This window comes from Chionomys nivalis, unplaced genomic scaffold (assembly GCF_950005125.1).
Source record: "Chionomys nivalis unplaced genomic scaffold, mChiNiv1.1 scaffold_29, whole genome shotgun sequence".
Classification (NCBI taxonomy): Eukaryota; Metazoa; Chordata; class Mammalia; order Rodentia; family Cricetidae; genus Chionomys; species Chionomys nivalis.
The window spans coordinates 4530164-4552211 of NW_026646888.1; positions in this window are offsets into that span (position 1 = coordinate 4530164).

The window sequence follows — 22048 nt, forward strand, 5'->3', positions numbered from 1 at the left end:
AACTCCAAGTACAGTATCTTTGATGCTCAACATTCTTTCAGGAATAGATCAATGCTGCAAGGAGCCATTGTGTCTCACATCAACAAAACCCTAAGTTATTTAAATACCAGTTTCTGCAGTTCCTTTAAGTGTTTGATGATTACCTATCTGTACAGAATACAGTCTCTATGTATCATAAGAACCTGAGTAGTGTAAATATGAGTTTGGAAAACATGGGTGAATATTAACCTATAATACTTACTGCTTTAATATATAACGTAAAGACTATTACTTCATATTACAATATTAAACAATCTTTGAACATATGTGCAACAAATGATGACAACAGCCTCAAAATGGAAGCAGCTTATAGATACCTTGATCAGAAGTAGAGATGTATGATACATTATAATAGAGGAGTCAACCAACCTTGGAATCCAGTAATTTCAATTTTGCTGAATATATCCAGAGATACCCAATCATACTACAAAAGCATTTGTTCAACTATTTTCATACCAGCACTATTTTTTATAGCCAGAAACTGGAAACAACCTAGGTGCCCCTCAATAGAAGAATGGATAAAGAAGGTGCGGCATATATTCACTTTAGAGATGCACTCAGTGCAATAAAACAATGACATCTTGAATTTTGCATTCAAAGGATGGAAATAGAAAACATTTTACTGAGATAACCTAGATACAAAAAGATGAATAAGTTATGAACTCCATCAGAAGTGGATTCAAACCATAAGCAACGGACATTGGGCCTATAATTCATGATCCTACAGAAGAAAACAAGAAGGAGAACCCAAAGAAAAACATATATTTATCCTCCTAGATACTGGATGTAGACAAGACTGCCAGGTGAAAGTTGGGATCATGGGGGTGGCAGTGGGGAGAGAGAAGGGAGAATGGAAGGATTGGAATAGGGATGAATGAGATTGAGGAAGGATGGTTATCGGAGCAGAAAAGAAGATATCACAAGGAAGGGAACCATTTTAGGGTTGGCAAAAGACTTGGCTCTAGAGGGGGTCCCAGGTGCCCTGGAAGATGTCCCTAGCTCTTTCATCTTGCAGCAGATGAGGGTGTCCCTGAACTGGCCTTATTCCATAGCCCTACTTATAAATATCTTGCATATCACCTTAGAACCTTCATCTAGCAATGTATGGAGATAGAGACACTGACACACATTGGAGCACTGGACTTAGATCCCAATGTTCAGATGAAGATCATAAGGAGAGAGAACATGAGTAAGTGAGTTAGGACCTCAAGAATTGCTTCCACACACAGAGACTATGGGACATATATAATAGAAGCTCAGCAAGTAAAGCTGGACTGATACTGAATGAGTATGTGATCAAACAAGATTCTCTGAATGTGCCTGACACTGAAAACTGACTGAGAAGCCAATGATAATGGTACTGGGTTTTGATTCTTCTGCATGTACTGATTTTTGCGTGCCTAGTCTGTTTGGATTCAGACCTTCCTAGACATGGATGGAGTGGGGAGGGCCTCGGACTTCCCACTGGGTAGGGCACTCTGTTATCTCTGAGGACTCGAGAAGGACAGAGAGGGGGATGGCAGAGTGTGAGTGAAATTTGAAAAAGGGAAGTAGAAATTTTCAATAAATAAATTAAATAAAATAATACCATACCAAGAGATACATTTTTATCAGTGGAATTTTCTGCCTACCATTTATAAGATCAATAGAAATAGGAAAAGATGCTAAAGATATATGTGATAGAGATCTTAGAGAATGACATGATACATAAGTGATAAAGACAGATGATAATGAAGAGGTCATAGAGAAAGAGATGACATAGAGATTAAAGAGCAAGAGATGATAGAGCAAAGGTTGATAAAAGAAGATATGATAGAGAAAGAGATGCTAGAGAAGAGATGCTAGAAAATGCGATGGTGGAGTACGAGATGATAGTGGAAGAGATGATAGAAGAAAAGATGAGAGAGAATCAGATGATAGAGAAGTGTTAGAGGAAATCATAATGGAGGAAATATGATAGAGGAAGAAATGATAGAGAAAGACATAGTAGAGAAATAGAAGACAGAGAAAGAGATGGCAGAGAAATAATAGAGTAAGAGAAGATAGAGAGATGGTAGAATAGGAGAAGATAGACTGGAGAATGAAATGATGGCAGATAGAGGTAATTGAGAAATGAATAATAGATGATCGAGAACAAGATGATAGAGTAAGTGATGACAGAGGTATTAGAGAAACTGATGATAGAAAATAGACAATACAGAAAGAGATGATAAAGAAAATGTTATCATAGTAATATACGATAGTAAATGCAATGATAGAGGAAGAGATGATGAGAAAGAGATGAAAGAGGAAGTGATGATAGACAAAGACATGGAGGAAAAAGTGATGATAGAAGAAGTGATGATTGAGCCATGATAGAGAAATAGAAGAGATGATACATGGGATAGAGAAAGGGATGGAAGAGAGACAAGAAAAATAAATGCTGGAGGATAGACATAGAGACAATAGAGAGATGATAGAAAATGGTATGATAATGAGATGACAGAGTGATGATAGAGATGATAAAGAGATGACAAAGAGATTATAGAGAGATGATAGACAATGAGATGACCTAGAGATAATACAGGAAAAGATGATAGTATAGAAAAATAAATGATGGAGTATAGAGATGATAGAGAGATGGTGAAAGGTATATGGAAAGAAATCGTGAAATACATACAGAAAGAAGAGCAAATTGTAGATACAGATAGCCCTTTCATTACTTGGTCACGGAGACCCAGGTTTTCACACAGAAACTACATTAATTACAACCTTGTTTGTCCAGTAGCTCACACATACGCCTAGCTAGCTCTTATTACTTAAATTAACCCATAGGTCTTATCTAAGATTAGCCTTGTGGTTTGGTAGCTTACTCAGTGCAGCATTCATATCTTGTACCCAATACATATGGATGGCGATTGCAGAATGAATATTTTCCTCTTCCCAGGATTCTCCTAGTCTGTTTACCCTGCCTATACTACCTGCCTGGATTCTGGCCAATGAACATTTTATTGAACCAACACAAATAACAAATATATACAGGATATAAGAGCATTATTCCACAGTAGTAAACAAAATGTCCCAACACTTCAAGATAACTGAGTTCAAACCTGGCCACTTTTGCAATATGGAGCCTTACCCTGGAATTCTGGTCTACTAAGTTACACTGTATCAAGACGCTTTTAAACAAGGTCAGGGCAATCCCTCAAACTATAAGAGGCACACAGGTAAACTAACTTGGGAGTTCCCTCACTATATACATGATTCATCAGAAGCCATAGAAACAAATTATTTGATACAGAGTCATTCTAGGTCTAAGCAAATGATTCTAAATATTCTGCTAGAAAATTTTTAGATGACCAATATGTGCAGGACTATCAGCTGTTAGCATGACGAGGGCTCAAGGCTGATGCATAGAGTGTATATATAGGACTGAAATTTCAAAACCCATCTATTCATAATTTGGTCTTCTATACTTCGAGACAAAAAGGATGCTTTTCTTTTAATTTCAGAAAGTTTGGCCAAGCTCTCAAACTCTCCAATCTCTGCCAAACTCCTGATAAGGGAACACATTAAATATGAAAATTCAACTTCCTTGTGACTAACATGATATGCCTTCTTATTGGCTAAGGCCATTCACACCTATCGACTGCAACTTCTACCTCCAATATATATACTAAAGCTAAACAAATGAAATAAAACAGAGCTCTTTGTTTTAAAGAAAAAAGGGGAACTACTGTGGGATAACATTCTTGTAGACTATAAAGATTAGTCACTGGAAAGGTACAGACTTTCCTGTAACTAGGCAGGTAATACAGTTGAGGCTACTACACTAAGTAAAATATGGGAAGGGGATGGCAGAGTGACTTATCAGCTATAGGCAGAAAAAAAATACTGAGAATGACTTATTGAGAAAAGGTAATAAGCCATGTTTCTAAACATAGATAAGAATTAAGGGTTAGTATTAAATGTAACAGCTAGCCAATAATAAGTGTGAGCTAATAGGCCAAATCGTTCATAATTAATATAAGTCTCTGTGTGCTCTTTAGAAGTAAGTCACTCTGGGAATAAGCAGGATAAACTCATCTGTCAACAAGAAGGTAATATGGAGGATCTTAAGTGATGCATGCATGGATAGCCCTGGGAAGTAGAAACAGAAAAGAGACCCGAAAAAATTGGGAACATTAGAGGAAGAAAGGTGGGAGGAAGAGGATGGAGATGGAAGAGGGGGAAGGCAAGGAGAAATGAAAGAATGGGCTGGTTGAGATTCAAGAAGGACAGAGATGGAGAAAAATGAAGAAAATATCTCTTATTTATTTATTTATATGTTTGTTAAAGATTTCTGCCTCCACCCCACCACCACCTACCATTTCCCTCCCCCAATCAAGTACCCATCCCTCGTCAGCCCTAATAGCAATCAGGGTTCCCTGCCCTGTGGGAAGTCCAAAAACAATCAACCTCCATCCCATCTAGTAGGAGGAGTATCCAAACTGCCTAGGCTCCCACAAAGCCAGTATGTGCAATAGGATCAAAAACCCATTGCCATTGTTCTTGAGTTCTCAGTTGTCCTCATTGTCTGCTATGTTCACTGAGTCTGGTTTTATCCTATGCTTTTTCTGACCCAGGCCAGCTGGCCTAGGTGAGTTCCCAATAGAACATCCCCATTATCTCAGTGCACCCCTCACGGCCTGAGTTCCTTGCTCGTGCTCTCTCTCCTTCTGCTCCTGATTTGGACCTTGAGATTTCAGTCTGGTGCTCCACTGTGGGTCTTTGTATCTGTCTCCTTTGATCGTGTGATGAAGGTTACTGTTCAGGAGGATGCCTATATGTTTTTCATTGTGTTTACCTTCTTATTTAGCTTCTCGAGGATCACAAATTCTATGCTCAATGTCCTTTATTTATGGTTAGAAACCAAATATGAGTGAGTACATCCCATGTTCCTCTTTTTGGGGCTGGCTTAACTCACTCAGGATACTGTTTTCTATATCTGTCCATTTGCATGCAAAATTCAAGAAGTCATTGTTTTTTACTGCTGGGTAGGACTCTAATATGTATATATTCCATATTTCTTCATCCATTCTTCCATTGAAGGGCATCAAGGTTGTTTCCAGGTTCTGGTTATTATAAACAATGCTGCTATGCACATAGTTGAGCATATATTTTGTTGTATGATAAGACATCTCTTGGGTATATTCCCAAGAGTGGTATTGCTGGGTCCAGAGGTAGGTTGATCCCGAATTTCCTGTGGAACCACCACACTGCTTTCCAAAGTGGTTGCACAAGTTTGCATTCCCACCACCAATGGATGAGTGTACCCCTTTCTCCACTTCCTTCCAGCAAAGGATATAATTGGTGCTTTTGATTTTAGCCAATCTGACAGGTGTAAGATGGTATCTTAAAGTTGTCTTGATTTTCATTTCCCTGATCGCTAAGGAAGTTGAGCATGACCTTAAGTGTTTTTTGGCCATTTGAAATTCTTCTGTTGGGAATTCTCTGCTCAGCTCAGTGCCCCATTTTATGATTGGGTTGATTAGCCTTTTACGGTCTAGTTTCTTGAGTTCTTTATATATTTTGGAGATCAGACCTTTGTCAGTTGCAGGGTTGGTGAAGATTTTCTCACAGTCAGTGGGTTCCCTTTTTGTCTAGTGACAGTATCCTTTGCTTTACAGAAGCTTCTCAATCTCAGGAGGTCCCATTTAATCAATGATGCCCTTAATGTCTGTGCTGCTGTCGTTGTATGTAGGAAGTGGTCTCTTGTGCCCGTGTGTTGTATAGTACTTCCCACTTTATCTTCTATCAGGTTCATTGTGTTCCGACTGTTAGTGAGGTCTTTAATCCATTTGGACTTAAGTTTGGTGCATGTTGATAGACATGGATCTATTTTCATTCTTCTACAGATTGACATCCAGTTTTGCCAGCACAATTTGTTGAAGATGCTCTCTTTTTTCCATTGTATACTTTTAGCTCCTTTTCAAAATCAGGTGTTCATAGGTTTATGGGTTAAAGTCAGGGTCTTCTATTCGATTTCGTTGGTCAACTTCTCTGTTTTTATGCCAGTACCTATCTTTTTTCAATTCTATAGCTCTATAATAGAGTTTAAAGTCAGAGAGGGTAATGCCTTCAGACAGTCCTTTATTGTATAAGATTGTTTTGGCTATCCTGGGTTTTTTGCTTTTCCATATGAAGTTGATTATTGTCTTCTCGAGATCTGTGAAGAATTTTGATGGGATATTGATGGGGATTGCATTGAATCTAAAGATTGCTTTGGGTAAAATTGTCATTTTTACTATGTTGATCCTCCCAATCCAAGAGCCAGGGAGATCCTTCCATTTTCTGGTGTCCTCTTCATTTTTTTTCAAAGACTTAAAGTTCTTGTCAAATAGATCTTTCACATCCTTGGTCAGAGTTACCCCAAGATATTTTATGCTATTTGTGGCTATCGTGAATTGTGATGCTTCACTGATTTCCTTCTCTGTTTCTTTATCCTTAGTGTATAGGAAGGCAACTGATTTTTTTGAGTTGATATTGTATCCTGCAACATTACTAAAGGTATTTATCAGCTGTAGGAGTTCTTTGGTAGAATTTTTGGGGTCGCTTATGTATACTATCATATCATCAGCAAATAATGAATGCTTAACTTCTTCCTTTCCAATACAAATCACCTTGATCCCCTTATGTTGTCTTATTGCTATTGCTAGAACTTCTAGCACTATATTGAAGAGATATGGAGAGAGTGGACAACTTGTCCTGTTCCTGATCTTAGTGGGATGGCTTTGAGTTTTTCTCCATTTAATTTAATGTTAGCTGTTGGCTTGATTTAAATAGCTTTTATTATATTTAGGTATGAACCTTGTATCCCTAATCTCTCCCAGACCTTTATCATAAAGGGGTGTTGAATTTTGTCGAATGCTTTTTCAGCATCTAATGAAATGATCATATTATTTTTATCTTTCAGTTTATTTATATGGTGGATTACATTGATAGATTTGCGTATGTTGAACCAGCCCTGCATCTCTGGGATGAAGCCTACTTGATAATAATGGATAATTTTTCTAATGTGTTCTTGGATTTGGTTTGCCAGTATTTTTTTGAGAATTTTTGCGTCAATGTTCATGAATGTGATAGGCCTGTAATTCTCTTTCTTGGTTGGGTCTTTTGTGGTTTTGCTATCAGAGTAACTGTAGATTCATAAAAGGAATTAGGCAATGACTCTTCTCTTTCTATATTGTGAAATACATTAAGGAGTATAGGTATTTGCTCTTCTTGGAAGTTCAAGTAGAATTCAGCATTGAAGTTATCTGCTCCTGGACTTTTTTAGGAAAGACTACTTTTTATAACAATTTCTAATTCTTCACGACTAACAGGTCTACTAGATCTTTTACCTGTTCTTGGTTTAGCTTTGGTATGTGGTACTTATCTAAAAAAAATGTCCATTTCTTTGCATTTTCCAGTTTTGTGGCATATAGGCTTTTGTAGTAAGATCTAATGATTCTCTGAATTTCCTCTGTGTCTGTGGTTATGTCCCCCTTTTCATTTCTGATCTTATTTATTTGCGTGTTCTCTCTCTGTCGTTTAATTAGTTTGGATAAGGGTTTGTCAATCTTGTTGATTTTCTCCAAGAACAAACTTTTTGTTTCATTGATTCTTTGGACTGTTTTTTGTGTTTCTATTTTGTTGATTTCAACCCTCAGTTTGATCATTTCCAGTCTTCTACTCCTCCTGAGCGAGTCTGTTTCTTTTTTTTTCTATTGCTTTCCGGTGTGCTGTTAAGTCCCCAATGTATGCTTTCTCCGTTTTCTTTAAGTGGGCACTTAGTGCTATGAACTTTCCTCTTAGCACTGCTTTCATCGTGTCCCATAGGTTTGAGTATGTTGTCTCTTTATTTTCATTAAATTCAAGGAAGACTTTAATTTCTTTCTTAATTTCTTCCTTGACCTTGTGTGGTTCAGTAGATTACTGTTCATTTTCCATGAGTTTGTTGTCTTTCTTGGGGTAGCATTGTTGTTGCCTTCTAACTTTAATCCATGTTGATCTGATAAGACACAGGTGAACACTGATTTTTTTTGTATCTGTGGAGGTTTCCATTGTTTCCGAGTATGTGGTTAATTTTCGAGAAGGTTCCATGAGCTGCAGAGAAGAAGGTATATTCTTTCCTATTTGGGTGGAGTGTTCTATAGATGTCTGTTAAGCCTTTACCTCCAACAATTCCCTTAATTCTCTATTAGGTTTCTGTCTGATTGACCTGTCCCTTGGTGAGAGAGGTTTGTTGAAGTCTCCTACTACTAGTGTGTGTGGTTTGATGTCTGCCTTAAATTTTAGTAATATTTCTTTTAGACACATGGGTGCTTTTAAATTAGGAGCATAGATATTCAGAGTTGGGACTTCACCCTGATGAATTGTTCCTGTTATGATTATAACATGTCCATCTCGATCTCTTCTGATTGATTTTAGTTTGAAGTCTGTTTTCTTAGAAATTAGTATGGCCACACCTGATTTTTTTTAGAACCATTTGCTTGAAAAAGATTTTCCCAACCCTTTACTCTAAGTAGGTGCCTGTCTTTGTGGTTGAGATGTGTTTCTTGCAAAACAGCAGAATGTTGGATCCTGTTTTTGTCTCCAACATCTAGGTCTGTGCGTTTTTATAGGTGAATTGAGACCATTCATATTAAGTGATAATAATGACCAGTGGTTGTTTGCTCCAGTTATTCTTATTGTTTGTGGTAGTAGAGTTTGTGTGTCTCCTTTCTTTGAGTTGTGCTGTTGAAGGGTTGCTAGATGCCTGAGTTATTGTAGGCAGTGTTAGCAATGTTGGATTCCTTGGGTTATGATTTTTCTTCTATTACTTTCTGCAGGGCTGGATTTGTGGCTATGTATTGTTTAAATTTGTTCTTACCTGGAATGTCTTGTTTTCTCCATTGATAGTGAATGGTAGCTTGGCTGGGTCTAGTAGTTTGGGTTAGCATCCATGGTCTCTTAGTTTCTGCAGTTCCTCTATCCAGGACCTTTTGGCTTTCATGGTTTCCATAGAGAAGTCAGTGTAAGTCTGATCGGATTACCTTTATAAGTTACTTGCCCTTTTTCCTTTGCAGCTCTTAATATTCTTTATTTAATCACTATATTTTTGTTTTGAATACTATATGGTGAGGGGATGTTTTTCTTTGATCCAGTCTGTTTGGTGTTTTGGATGCTTCTTGAATATTCAAAGGAATATCTTTCTTTAGGTTGGGAAAGTTTTCTTCCAGAATTTTGTTAAAAATATGTTCTGTGCCTTTGAGTTGTGACTCTTCTCCTTCTTCTATACGTATTATTCTTAGGTTTGGTCTTTTTATTGTGTCCCATAATTCCTGAATGTTTTGTGATGAGAATTTGTTGACTCTGCTGTTTACTTTGATCAGTGCATTTACTTTCTCTATGGTGTCCTCAGAATCTGAGATTCTTTCTTCATCTCTTGTATTCTATTGATTATGCTTGATATTTTTTTCTTTTTTTTTTGCTGATTTTTATTATTAATTAATTAATTTAATTATTAAAGATTTCTGCCTCTTCCTTGCCACCACCTCCCATTGCCTCCCCCTACCCCAATCAAGTCTTCCTTCCTCCTCAGCCCAAAGAGCAAGCAGGTTTCTCTGCCCTGTGGGAGGTCCAAGGACCACCCACCTCCATTCAGGTCTATTAAGGTGAGCATCCAAACTACCTGGGCTCCCACAAAGCCATTACGTGCAATAGGATCAAGAACCCATTGCCATTGTTCTTCAGTTCTCAGTAGTCCTCATTGTCCATTATGTTCAGCGAGACCGGTTTTGTCCCATGCTTTTTCAGTCCCCGGAAAGCTGGCCTTGGTGAGTTCCCAATAGATCATCCCCATTGCCTCAGTGTGTGGGTGCACCCCTCGCGGTCCTGAGTTCCTTGCTCGTGCTCACTCTCCTTCTGCTCCTCCTTTGGATCGTGAGACTTCAGTCCAGTGCTCCAAGGTTAGTCTCTGTCTCTGTCTTCTTTCATCGCCTGATGAAGGTTAATATTCAGGGGGATGCTTATATGTTTTTCTTTGGGTTCACCTTCTTATTTAGCTTCTCTAGAGTCACGAATTATATTCTCAATGTCCTTTATTGATGGCTAGAAACCAAATATGAGTGAGTACATCCCATGTTCCTCTTTTTGGGTCTGGCTTACCTCACTCAGGATAGTGTTTTCAATTTCTGTCCATTTGTATGCAAAATTCAAGAAGTCATTGTTTTTTACTGCTGAGTAATACTCTAATATGTATATATTCCATACTTTCTTCATCCATTCTTCCATTGAAGGACATCTAGGTTGTTTCCAGGTTCTGGCAATTACAAACAATCCTGCTATGAACATAGTTGAGCATATACTTTTGTTGTATATTTGGGCATCTCTTGGGTATATTCCCAATAGTGGTATTGCTGGGTCAAAAGGTAGGTTGAACCCGACTTTCCTGAGAAACCGCCACACTGCTTTCCAAAGTGGTTGCACAAGTTTGCATTCCCACCAGTCTCTGCTGGTTGACCTAGATTTTCCATACCGAGCTGGTCCTCAGTTTGTGTTTTCTTCCTTGCTTCCATTTCAGTTTTCAATTCTTGAACTGTTTCCATTACTTGTTTGATCGTTTTTTCTTGGTTTCCCAGGGTATCATTCACGTATTTACCCATTTCTTCAAACCTTTTGTTATTTTTCTCATCCATTTCTCTAAGGGCATTTTTTACATGTAGTTTAAGGGACTCTATTGCTTTCACAAAGTCAATTTTTCCACTACTTCTTCTTTTAGGGTGTTCAAGTCCTTTTGATATAAGATCATTGGGATCTGGTGTTTTCATGTTGTTTTCAGATTGTTGGGTGAATTCTTGCTTTGGTGCCTGCCCATCTCCTCCTATCAATGCTATCTAATGGGTCTTTTAAAGCAGGATCAGGTTCCCTGCTGGGCCAGTGGCCTGCTTACAAAATGCCCTTGCTCCGTTTCCTGACTCCCACCACGGGCAAAGATCCTTCTCACCACTCAGAAGGGTCTTCAGGAACAGGGCCAGGCTCCCCGTTTGCCAGGGATCTCACCAACAAAAGGCCTACCACTCTGTGGGTGAGCCACCAAAACAGAGAATCTCCCACTGCCCTTTGTCCTGAGCTCCTGACCCAGAGCCCAAATAAGCTAAACTGGGTAATCCCATGGCCCTGCATAAGGGAGGGAGAGTGACGTCGTCCGCTGGGCACAAGCTGGGCCAGGGGGAGAGAGGTCACAGCAGAGGAAGAGCAGCCCCAGCAGAGGGTACCAGCAGAGGGGTCAAGGGGGTCTGGGAATGCCCCTGCTACATTTCCTGTGGCCCACCGTGGGCCAAGAACACTCTCCCCACCCAGGAGTGTCTTCAGGGCAGGCCAGTGGATCTTGCCAATACAAGGCCTCCCAATCTGCAGGTTAGGCCCCAAGAAACCTACTTGATTTAATAGTAGTGGGGCGATCTGCTCTCAGTGTGGGCTTCACTGTTTCATGTTTAGACTATCCCACCTCTGCCGGTCTCCGCCGCATCTGCGCACCTGTCACTGCCGCTTCTGCCTGCAGGTCTCCACCGTGTCTGCGTGCCAGTCTCCTGCCGTGTCTGCATAGCTGTCTCTGCCGCATCTGCCCGCTGGTCTCCGCCCGCAGCGTGCGTCTGCCCAGTGGTCTCCCCCGGCACGTGCATCTGCCCTGAAAATATCTTGATATAGAAAGCAATACTAAGCTTAGAGACAAAACTGCTGCCAGAAAAATTCTCAGTAATCCATAAAAACAGTCCCAGATAAAAATTCTAGTACTAGTGGAGAGGGTTTTGAACTGGCCTGCATCTGTAATCACATTTTTGACCACTCTAATATCATCATAGAAGTTTTATTCAACCACTGATGGAAAAAGATGCTAAGATCCATAGCTAAACAGTGAGCAAAGCTACTGAGGTCCAGTTGAAGAGAGGCAGAAGAGAGTATACAGGCAATGGAGTCAAGACCACGGTGGGGTAACCCACAGAGACAGCTTACCTGAACTAGTGGGAGCTTCCAGACTCGGGGATGACATCTGAGAATACCACATTGAACAAAACTAGGTTGTCTGAATGTGACTGACATGTATATGGTTTGGGCAGACTGTGGGTCCACTGGCAGTAAGACTGGTATGTAATCCTATTTCTTGAATTCGTTTTTTCAACCCCATTTACTTTGGAGGGATGGCTATCATGCTCACACTACATAAGGAGAGAGGGACTTGATCCTGCATCAAAGTGATGTATCAGACTTTGCTGACTTTCCATGAGAAGACTTTCCATCTCTGAGCAGTGGATGGGAGTTTGGGAGGGTATAAGTTGGGGGGAGTGTACAAAACAGAGGAAGTAAGAACTGGGACTAGTATATAAAATAGATTGTTTTAAAGTAATAAATAAATTAAAAATTTGTTTTTCCCTTACATGAGATCTCGGTCTGGCATATGCAGTGTTCTTTTTGTGTAGTGCATGTACACCAAATGAAAAATTTGGGTACAAATTTTAGTGATCTTGATACTTAGTGTAAAGCATTTTCTTATAATCTTTCACAGTTATGTGCTCAAGAGTTAAGGTTACATTTCTCTGCATTCCGTTCTGCCCTATCCATAATTTTATGCTTTGTATTGAGTATACTTCAACATAGAAATGCTTCTCTGCCTTTTAGTTGTCAATTCAAGGCTCACTAGAGTGTACTGATATGTTCCAATCAAATGACAATAGAGAACAAGTCTGAATTTATGTAATGAATGACCCTTGCCAAAACAAGCAAGTCACATTATTGTATATTCTTTCATATGCCTTGTTATTTAAATAGGAAAAGAAATAAAGTCAGGAGGTGAGGGCAGCCAGGAAGGAATTTTGTTTGTTTCACTGATTTTCAAGCAGCAAGCTAGTCCTCTTATCTGTGAGTTCCCTGAACAGAAGGTGGTCCTGATTCTGAAGAGTAGATCCATCAGCAAGTTGAGTGTGTTCCTGAATGGTTGACGATGCTATTAATGGAGCACAGACACCCCCAAATGCCCTAAACTTTGTGGTCATTCTGCAAGAGCTTCTCTCCCCAGTTACTGCCTCTCTTATCCGATTCCATCCCAGCTTGCTCCCAGGAACACATTCCCTTCTGTGAGGCCATAAAATACCCCTGCTCAGACTGTTTGAGGGCTGAGGCTCTGGGATGGTGTGGTGAGTGCAACCGGGCAGGATTTTCTTTGTTTCACTCAGTTTGGAAACAGCAAGCTAGTCCATTTTTCTGAGATGTCCCTGGCCAGCAAGTGGCTCTGATTCTGTACCAGAAGATCCATCAGAAGGCAATGGAAGGAAGAAATGAGAAGACAATTTCCTCCACCAACCTGAAAAGCATGATTACACCAGAATCCAATAAATGTACAACAGGAAGACTGGAACACACTTATGCAGAAGAAATAGAAAAAATAGACATTATGAAAATGATAGAGTCCCTTAAACAGGATGTGAAAAACTTCGTTAAAGAAATGGATGAGAAGAATAACAAAAAGTTTGAAGAAATGATTCCGAAAAGATACCCTAGGAAACCAAGAAAAAACAATCAAACAGATAACGGAAACAGTTCAAGACTTGAAAACTAAAATGAAGGTAATGAAGAAAACAAGAAACAAGGGCCATCTGGATATGGAAAATCTAGGTAAACAAACAGAGATTACAGAGAAAAGCAAGCATAACCAACAGAATACAAAAGATAGAAGAAACTATCTCAGATGCTGAAGACACTATAGAGAAAATAAACACACTGTTCAACGAAAACAGCATATCTAAAAATATCTCATCACAAATCATCCAGGAAATCAGGGACACAATAAAGAGACCCAACATAAAAATAATAGGGTTAGAAGAAGAAGATAAATTGCAGCTCAAAGGCCCAAAAATATATTCAATGAACTTCAAAAAAGGATATTCTTATAATAGTTCAAGAAGCATAGAGAATATCGAATAGAATGAATCAAAAAAAACCCTCACATTATAATAATCAAACACAATACATAGAATATAAAGAAAGAATATTAAGAGCTACAAAGGTAACTCTCAAGTAAATTATAAATATAAACCTTTTAGAATTCATCTGACATGTCTATAGAAACAATGAAAGTTTTTGGATAGATTGCTACAGAAAGTAAGAGACCATGGATTCAAGGCCAGATTACTATACCCAGCCAAGGTTTAGTTCACCATCAATGTAAAGTCAAACATTCCAGGACAAAAACAAATTTAAATAATATGTAGCCATAAAGACGGCATAACTAAAAGAAATGTAGGGAATATCACAACCGAAGAAATCCAACAACGCCCAAATAACTCAGACATCTAGCAAATCTTTACAAATACAACACAAAAAGGGGTAACAAAATACTCTAACACCAAAATGAAAAAAAAAATAACCAGAGTTAACAACCACTGGTCTTTAATATCACTTATATCAATGTATTCAATTCACCTATAAAAAAGACAGAGGCAAAGAGATTGGATGCAAAGACAGGAACCAACAATCTGCTGTTTACAAGAAGCACACCTTAACCACAAAGACAGACATCTACTCAGAGTAAAGGGTTGGGAAAGGTTTTTCATTCTAATGAACCTAAGAAACAAACAGGTGTGGCTATACTAATATCTAACAAAACTGACGAAAAACTAAAGTCAATCAGATGAGATGGTGATGGAGAAGTTTTACTCATAACAGGAAAAATTCATCAGGATGAAGTCACAATCCTGAATGTCTATGTCCCTAATAAAAAAGCACCCACTTCTTTAGAAGAAAAATTACTAGATCTAAAGGCAGACATCAAAACCCAGAACTAATAGAAGGGATTTCAACACTCCTGTCTTACCAGTGGACAGATCAATCAGACAGAAAACAAATCGCGAAAAAATAGAATTAAAGGAGGTAATGAAAAAAATGGCCTTAACAGACATTTATAGAACATTCAACCTAAAGGGGAAAGAATATACCTAATTCTGAACATCTCATGTTATCTTCTTTAGAACTGACCACATACTATGTAACAAAGCAAACTTCCTTAGATATAAAAAAAATTAGTATCCTCCTGTGTCTTATCAGATCACCATGGAGTAAAGTAAGAATTTAAACATAGTTCTACCCCAAGAAAGCCTAAAACTTATGGAAGCTGAACAGTCAACTATTGACCACAACAGGGTCAGGGAAGAAATAAAGAAAGAAATTAAAGTCTTCCTTAAATTCAATGAAAATTAAGACACACCATAAACAATCCTATGGGAAGCAATGAAAGCAGTGCTAAGAAGAATGTTCATAGCTTTTATTGCACACATTAAAAAATGGAGAAAGCTCACATTAGAGCCTTAACAACACAGCTGAAAACTCTAGAAAAAAAAAGCACACTCACCCAGGAGTAGTAGAAGACCAGAAATAATCAAACAGAAGGCTGAAATCAATAAAATAGGAACACAGTGAACAATTCAAGGAATCAATGAAACAATGAGCAGGTTCTTTTAGAAAGTCAACAAGATTGACCAACAATTTTTCAAACTAAACAAAAGGTACAGATATAATACCCAAATTGACAAGATCAGGAATGAAAAAGGAGACTTAACAACAGACACTGAGGAAATTCAGAGAATCATTAGGTCATTTTACAAAAGCTTGTATGCCATAAAGTTGGAAAAATAAAAGAAATTGACATATTTTTCGAAAGGACCATTTACCAAAGTTAAATCAAGAACAGGTGACCAATTTAAATAGACCTATAAGTCATGAGGAAATAGAAGCAGTCATAAAAAAGCTCCCAAGCTAATAAAGCTCAGGAGCAGATGATTTCAATGCTGAATTTTATCAGAACTTCTGGGAAAAGCTGATACCTATACTCCTTAATGTGTTGCACATAATAGAATCAGAGAGTCATTCCCAAACTCTTTTTTTGAATTGACAGTCACTCTGATTCCAAAACCACACAATGACCAAAACAGGAAAGAGAATTACAGACCAATACCACTCATTAACATTGATGCAAAAATACTCAATAAAATTTTGCCATACAGAATCCAAGAACACATTTAAAAAATTATGCTTTACAATCAAGTAGGCTTGTTTCCTTTTTTGCCTGCTCATGGGCTACCAGGCGTCCCTGTTTAGGTGCTGAGGAGTTCCTTCTGGATGGGTTAGGGTGTGCAATTTAGGTGCTGACTCTCCTGGAAGAGAGCACAAATCACCCTCCCCCAGCTCCTGCTGCAGGGCCCCTTTTTTACACATGACCCAGCCCCCATCTACCCCCCAGAAGCCTGCCTTGCTGTCTCTTAAGTTCTCTCCTCAAGAATAGTTTTCCCGTTCCTACACTAAGGTTACCCACCCAGAGCAGTGAGTGCCTGCCTACCAGGCAGGCCAGAAGGTTCCAAACAAGGGACCACAGGAACATTCAGCTTGGGGCTGCAGGGTCTCCTGTGCTTTATTGAGCACTGCCCTCTCTGTAACATTCTCCCTATAGTCCCTGGCTCATTGGGCTACCAGGCATCCCTGTATAGGTGCTGAGAAATTCCATCTGGATGGGTGAGTGTGTGCTATCCAGGGGCTGACTGTCCTGGAATAGAGGACAAACCCCCTCCCCCAGCTCGTGCTGCAGGACTTTCTTTCCTACCCACGATCATCCCCAAGCCTGCCTTGTCTGCAAGGTCCTTTGCTGAGGAACAGTTTCATGCTCCTACACTAAGGCTACCCACTCAGAGTGGTGAGTGCCTGCCTGCCAGACAGGCCTCAAGGACCCCCGAAGGGAGCAAATGAACCTTCAGCTTTGGCTGCAGGGTCTCCTGTGTTCTACTCGATACCACACTACACCCCACATTCGCCTTTTGTCCACAGGTCATTGGACTATCAGGCGTCCATGTTTTGGTGCTGAGGAATCCATCTGGAAAGGAACGGCTCCTGCTCCTACACTCAGATGATACACCCAGGGAGTCAGTCACAGCAAAGAATGGACCAAGACACTAGGCCTCTCCAGGCTCCATCTGAAGTAAGAGATGGGCAGGCACCAATGCAAGAATTCCTCAAAACATCCTGAAAGGCAACATGACATTGCCAGAATCCAGGAATCCTGAAATAAGAAGAATTGTATACCCTACTCCAGAAGAATTAGAAGAATTCGACTCAAAATTGAATTATATGAAAATAATAGAGGACCTTAAACAAGAGGTGAAAACTGCCATAAAAAATTAGATATTACAAACAAAAATGTAGAGGAAATGAATAAATTTCGCAAAATACCCAAGAAAACCAAGAGAAACAAGAAAAAGCAATCAAAGAGGTAAGGGAAACGGTTCAAGACTTGAAGAATGAAATGGAAGTATAGAAGAAAAAAAAACAAGGTAAGGATGGAGATGGAAAGTCTGGGTAAACAATCAGGAACTACAGAGACAAGTACTACCAACAGATTACAAGATATTGAAGAAAGAATCTCAGACACTAAAGACACCATAGAGGAAATAAACACACTGATCAAGCAAAACCAACAAATTCTCATCACAAAACATTCAGGAAATCTGGGACACAATAAAAAGACCAAACCTATGATTAATAAGGATAGAAGAAGGAGAAGAGTACAGCTCAATTGTCAACAAAATATATTTAATCGAATTAAAAAGAAAACTTTCCCTTCCTTAAGAAAGATATTCTTTGAAGGTCCAAGAAGCAATCAGAACACCAAATAGACGGGATAAAAAAAAGTCTCCTCATCATATAATAATCAAAACACAAATCATACAGAATAAGGAGTGAATATTAAGAGCTGCAAATGAAAAAGGTCAAGTTACTTATAAAGGTAAACATATCAAAATTACACCTGACTTCTCTATAGAAACCATGAAAGCCAGAAGGTCCTGGATAGATGCACTGCAGAAACTAAGAGACCATGGATGCAAGCCCAGACTGCCATACCCATCCAAACTTTCATAGAATATAAAGGGAGAAAACAAAATTTTCCAGGATAAAAACAAATTGAAACAATACATAGCCACAAATCCAGCCTTACAGAAAGTAATTGAAGGAAAATCACAACCCAAGGAGTCCAACAATGCCCACAATAACTCAGATATCTAATGACCCTTCACCAGCACAACTCGAAGAATGGTAAAAAAAGAAAGAAAGAAAGAAAAAAATGGCCAGAGTTAACAACCACTGGTCATTAATATCACTTAATATTAATGGCCTCAACTAACCTATAAAGAGACACAGGCTAAGACATTGGATATGAAAACAGGGTCCAACATTCCTCTGCTTACAAGAAACACACCTCAACCACAAAGACAGACATCTACTCAGGGTAAAGGGCTGGGAAAATGTTTATCAACAAAATGGACCTAGGAAACTAGCAGGTGTGGCTATACTAATTCCTAACAAAGTTGACTTCAAACTAAAATCAATCAGAAGAGATAGAGAGGGTCATTTTTTACTCATAACAGGAACAATTTATCAGGACAAAGTCTCAATCCTGAATATCTATGCCCCTAATATAAAAGCAACCACTCATGTAAAAGAAACATAACTGAATCTCAAGGCAGTCATTAAACCATAGATACTAATGTAGGAGATTTTAACACTCCTCTCTCACCAATGGACAGGTCAATCAGACAGAAACCTAACAGAGAAATAAGAGGATTGAAGTAGGTAATGAATCAAATGGACTTAATGGACATCTATAGAACATTGCATCCAAATAGGAAAGAATATACCTACTTCTCTGCAGCTCATGGAACCGAAAATTGACCACATACTCATTAATAAAGCAAACATCCACAGTTACAAAAAATATTAGCAACCACCTGTATCTTATAGATTACCTTGGATTAAAGTTAGAATTCAACAACAATGCTACCCCAGAAAGACTACGAACTCATGGAAACTGGACAGTCAACTACTGAACAACTCCTGGATCAAGGAAGAAATAGAGAAATTAAAGTCCTTCTTGAATTCAATGAAAATGAAAACTCTACATCCTCAAACCTATGGGACAGTATGAAAGCAGTGGTAAGAGGAAAGTTCATAGCACTAAGTGCCCACTTAAAGAACATGGAGAAAGCACACATTGGAGACTTAATAGGAGGAGTAGAAGTCTGGAAATAATCAAACTGGGGGCTGAAATTAACAAAACAGAAAAACATAACACAATCAAAAGAATCAATGAAACAAAATCTTGTTCATGGAGAAAATAAACAAGATTGAAAAAACTATCCAAACTAATCAAATGGCAGAGAGAGAATACGAAAATTAACAACATCAGAAATGAAAAGGGAGACATAACCACAGACACAGAGGAAATAAAGAGAATCATTAGATCTTACTAGAAAAGCCTATTTGCCACAAATTTGGAAAAGGTAAAAGAAATGGACAATTTTTAGATAAGTACCATATACCAGAGTTAAAATATTACCAGGTGAACAATCTAAATAGACCTGTTAGTAGTGAAAAATTAGAAGATGATATAAAAATCCTCCCAACCAAAAAGGCCCAGGTCCAGATGGCTTCAAGTCAGAATTCTACCAGAACTTCAAAGAAGACCTATTACCTATACTCCTTAATGTAATGTATTTCACAATATAGAAACAGAGAAATCATTGCCAAACTCCATTTATGAAGCTGCAGTTACTCTGATACCAAAACCACACAAACACCCAACCAAGAAAGAGAACTACAGGCCAATCTCACTCATGAACATCGATGTGAAAATCCTCAATAAAATACTGGCAAAACAAATCCAAGAACACATTAGAAAAAATATCCATTATGATCAAGTAGGCTTCATCCACTGATGCAGTGCTCATTCCACATATGAAAATCTATCAATGTAATCCATCATGTAAAGAAACTGAAAGAAAAAAACCACATGATCATTTCACTGAATGATGAAAAAGCATTCAAAAAAATTCAACATCCCTTTATGATAAAGGTCTTAGAGAGAATAGAGATACAAGGATCGTACCTAACTATAATAAAAGCTATTCATAGCAAGCCGACAGATAACATCTAATTAAATGGAGAGAAACTCAATGTCATCCCAGTAAAATCAGGAACACAACAAGGTTGCCCACTCTCTCCATACCTCTTACATATAGTGCTTGAAGTTCTAGAAATAGCAATAACAAAACATAAGGGGATCAAAGGGATTCAAATTGGAAAGGAAGAAGTTAAACTTTCATTATTTTCAGATGATATGATAGTGTACATAAGCGACCCCCAAAACACCTCCAAAAAACTCCTACAGCTGATAAACACCTTAAGTAGAGTGGCAGTATACAAGATCAAATACAATAAATCAGTTGCCCTCCTATATACGAAGGATAAGGAAGCAGAGAGGAAAATCATAGAAGCATCACCTTTGACGATAGCCACAGGTAGCAGAAAATACCTTGGGGTAAATCTAACCAAGGAAGTGAAGGATCTATTTGACAAGAACTTTAAGTCTTTGAAGAAAGAAATTGAGGAGGATACCAGAAAATGGAAGGATCTCCCTTGCTCTTGGATTGGGAGGATCAACATAGTGAAAATGGCAATTCTACCAAGGGCAATTCCTAGATTTAATGCAATCCCCATCAAAATCCCATCAAAATTCGTCACAAACATTGAGAGGACATTATTCAACTTTGTATGGAAAAACAAAAGACCCAGGATAGCCAAAACAATTGTATTCAATAAAGGAACTTCTGGAAGCATTACAGTCCCTGACTTCAAACTCTATTACAGAGCTTCAGTATTGAAAACAGCTTGGTATTGGCATCAAAACAGAGAAGTCGACCAATGGAATCAAGTAGAAGACACTGATATTAACCCACAAACCTATGAACACTGATCTTTGATGAAGTAGCTAAAAGTATTCAATGGAATAAAGAAAGCACCTTCAACAAATGGTATTGTCAGAACTGGTTGTGAACCTGTAGAAGAATGAAAATAGATCCATATCTATCACCATGCACAAAACTCAAGTCCAACTGTATTAAAGACCTCAATATCAGTCTGAACACACTGAACATGATAGAAGAAAACGTGGGAAGTAGTCTAAAACACATGCGCACAGGAGAACACTTCCTACGTATAACCCCAGCAGCACAAACACTAAGGACATCATTGAATAAATGGGACCTCCTGAAACTGAGAAGCTTCTGTAAAGCAAAGGACACTCTCACTAAGACAAAAACGCAACCCACTGATTGGGAGAAGATATTCACCAATCCGCAACTGACAAAGGTCTGATCTCCAAAATATATATAGAACTCAAGAAATTAGACCATAAAGGTTATTCAATCCAATTATAAAATGGGGCACTGAGTTGAACGAAGACTTTTCAACAGAAGAATTTCAAATGGCCAAAAGACACTTAAGATCATGCCCAAGTTCCTTAGCAATCAGGGAAATGCAAATCAAGACAACCTTAAGATAGCATCTTACACATGTCAGAATGGCTAAAATAAAAAACACCAATGATAGCCTCTGCTGGAGAGGTTGTGCAGAAAGGGGCACACTCATCCATAGCTGGTGGGAAAGCAAACTTGTGCAACCACTTTGGAAAGCAGTGTGGCGGTTTCTCAGGAAAGTCGGGTTCAACCTACCACTAGACCCAGCAATACCACTTTTGGGAATATACCTAAGAGATGCCCTAACATACAACAAAAGTATATGCTCAACTATGTTCATAGCAGCATTGTTTGTAATAGCCAGAACCTGGAAACAACCTAGATGCCCTTCAATGGAAGAATGGATTAAGAAGTATGGAATATATACATATTAGAGTACTACTCAGCAGTAAAAAACAATGACTTCTTGAATTTGCATACAAATGGACGGAAATTGAAAACACTATCCTGAGTGAGTTAAGCCAGACTCAAAAAGAGGAACATGGGATGTACTCACTCATATTTGGTTTCTAGCCATAAATAAAGGACATTGAGACTATAATTTGTGATTCTAGAGAAGCTAAATAAGAAGGTGAACCCAAAGAAAAACATATAGGCATCCTCCTGAATATTAACCT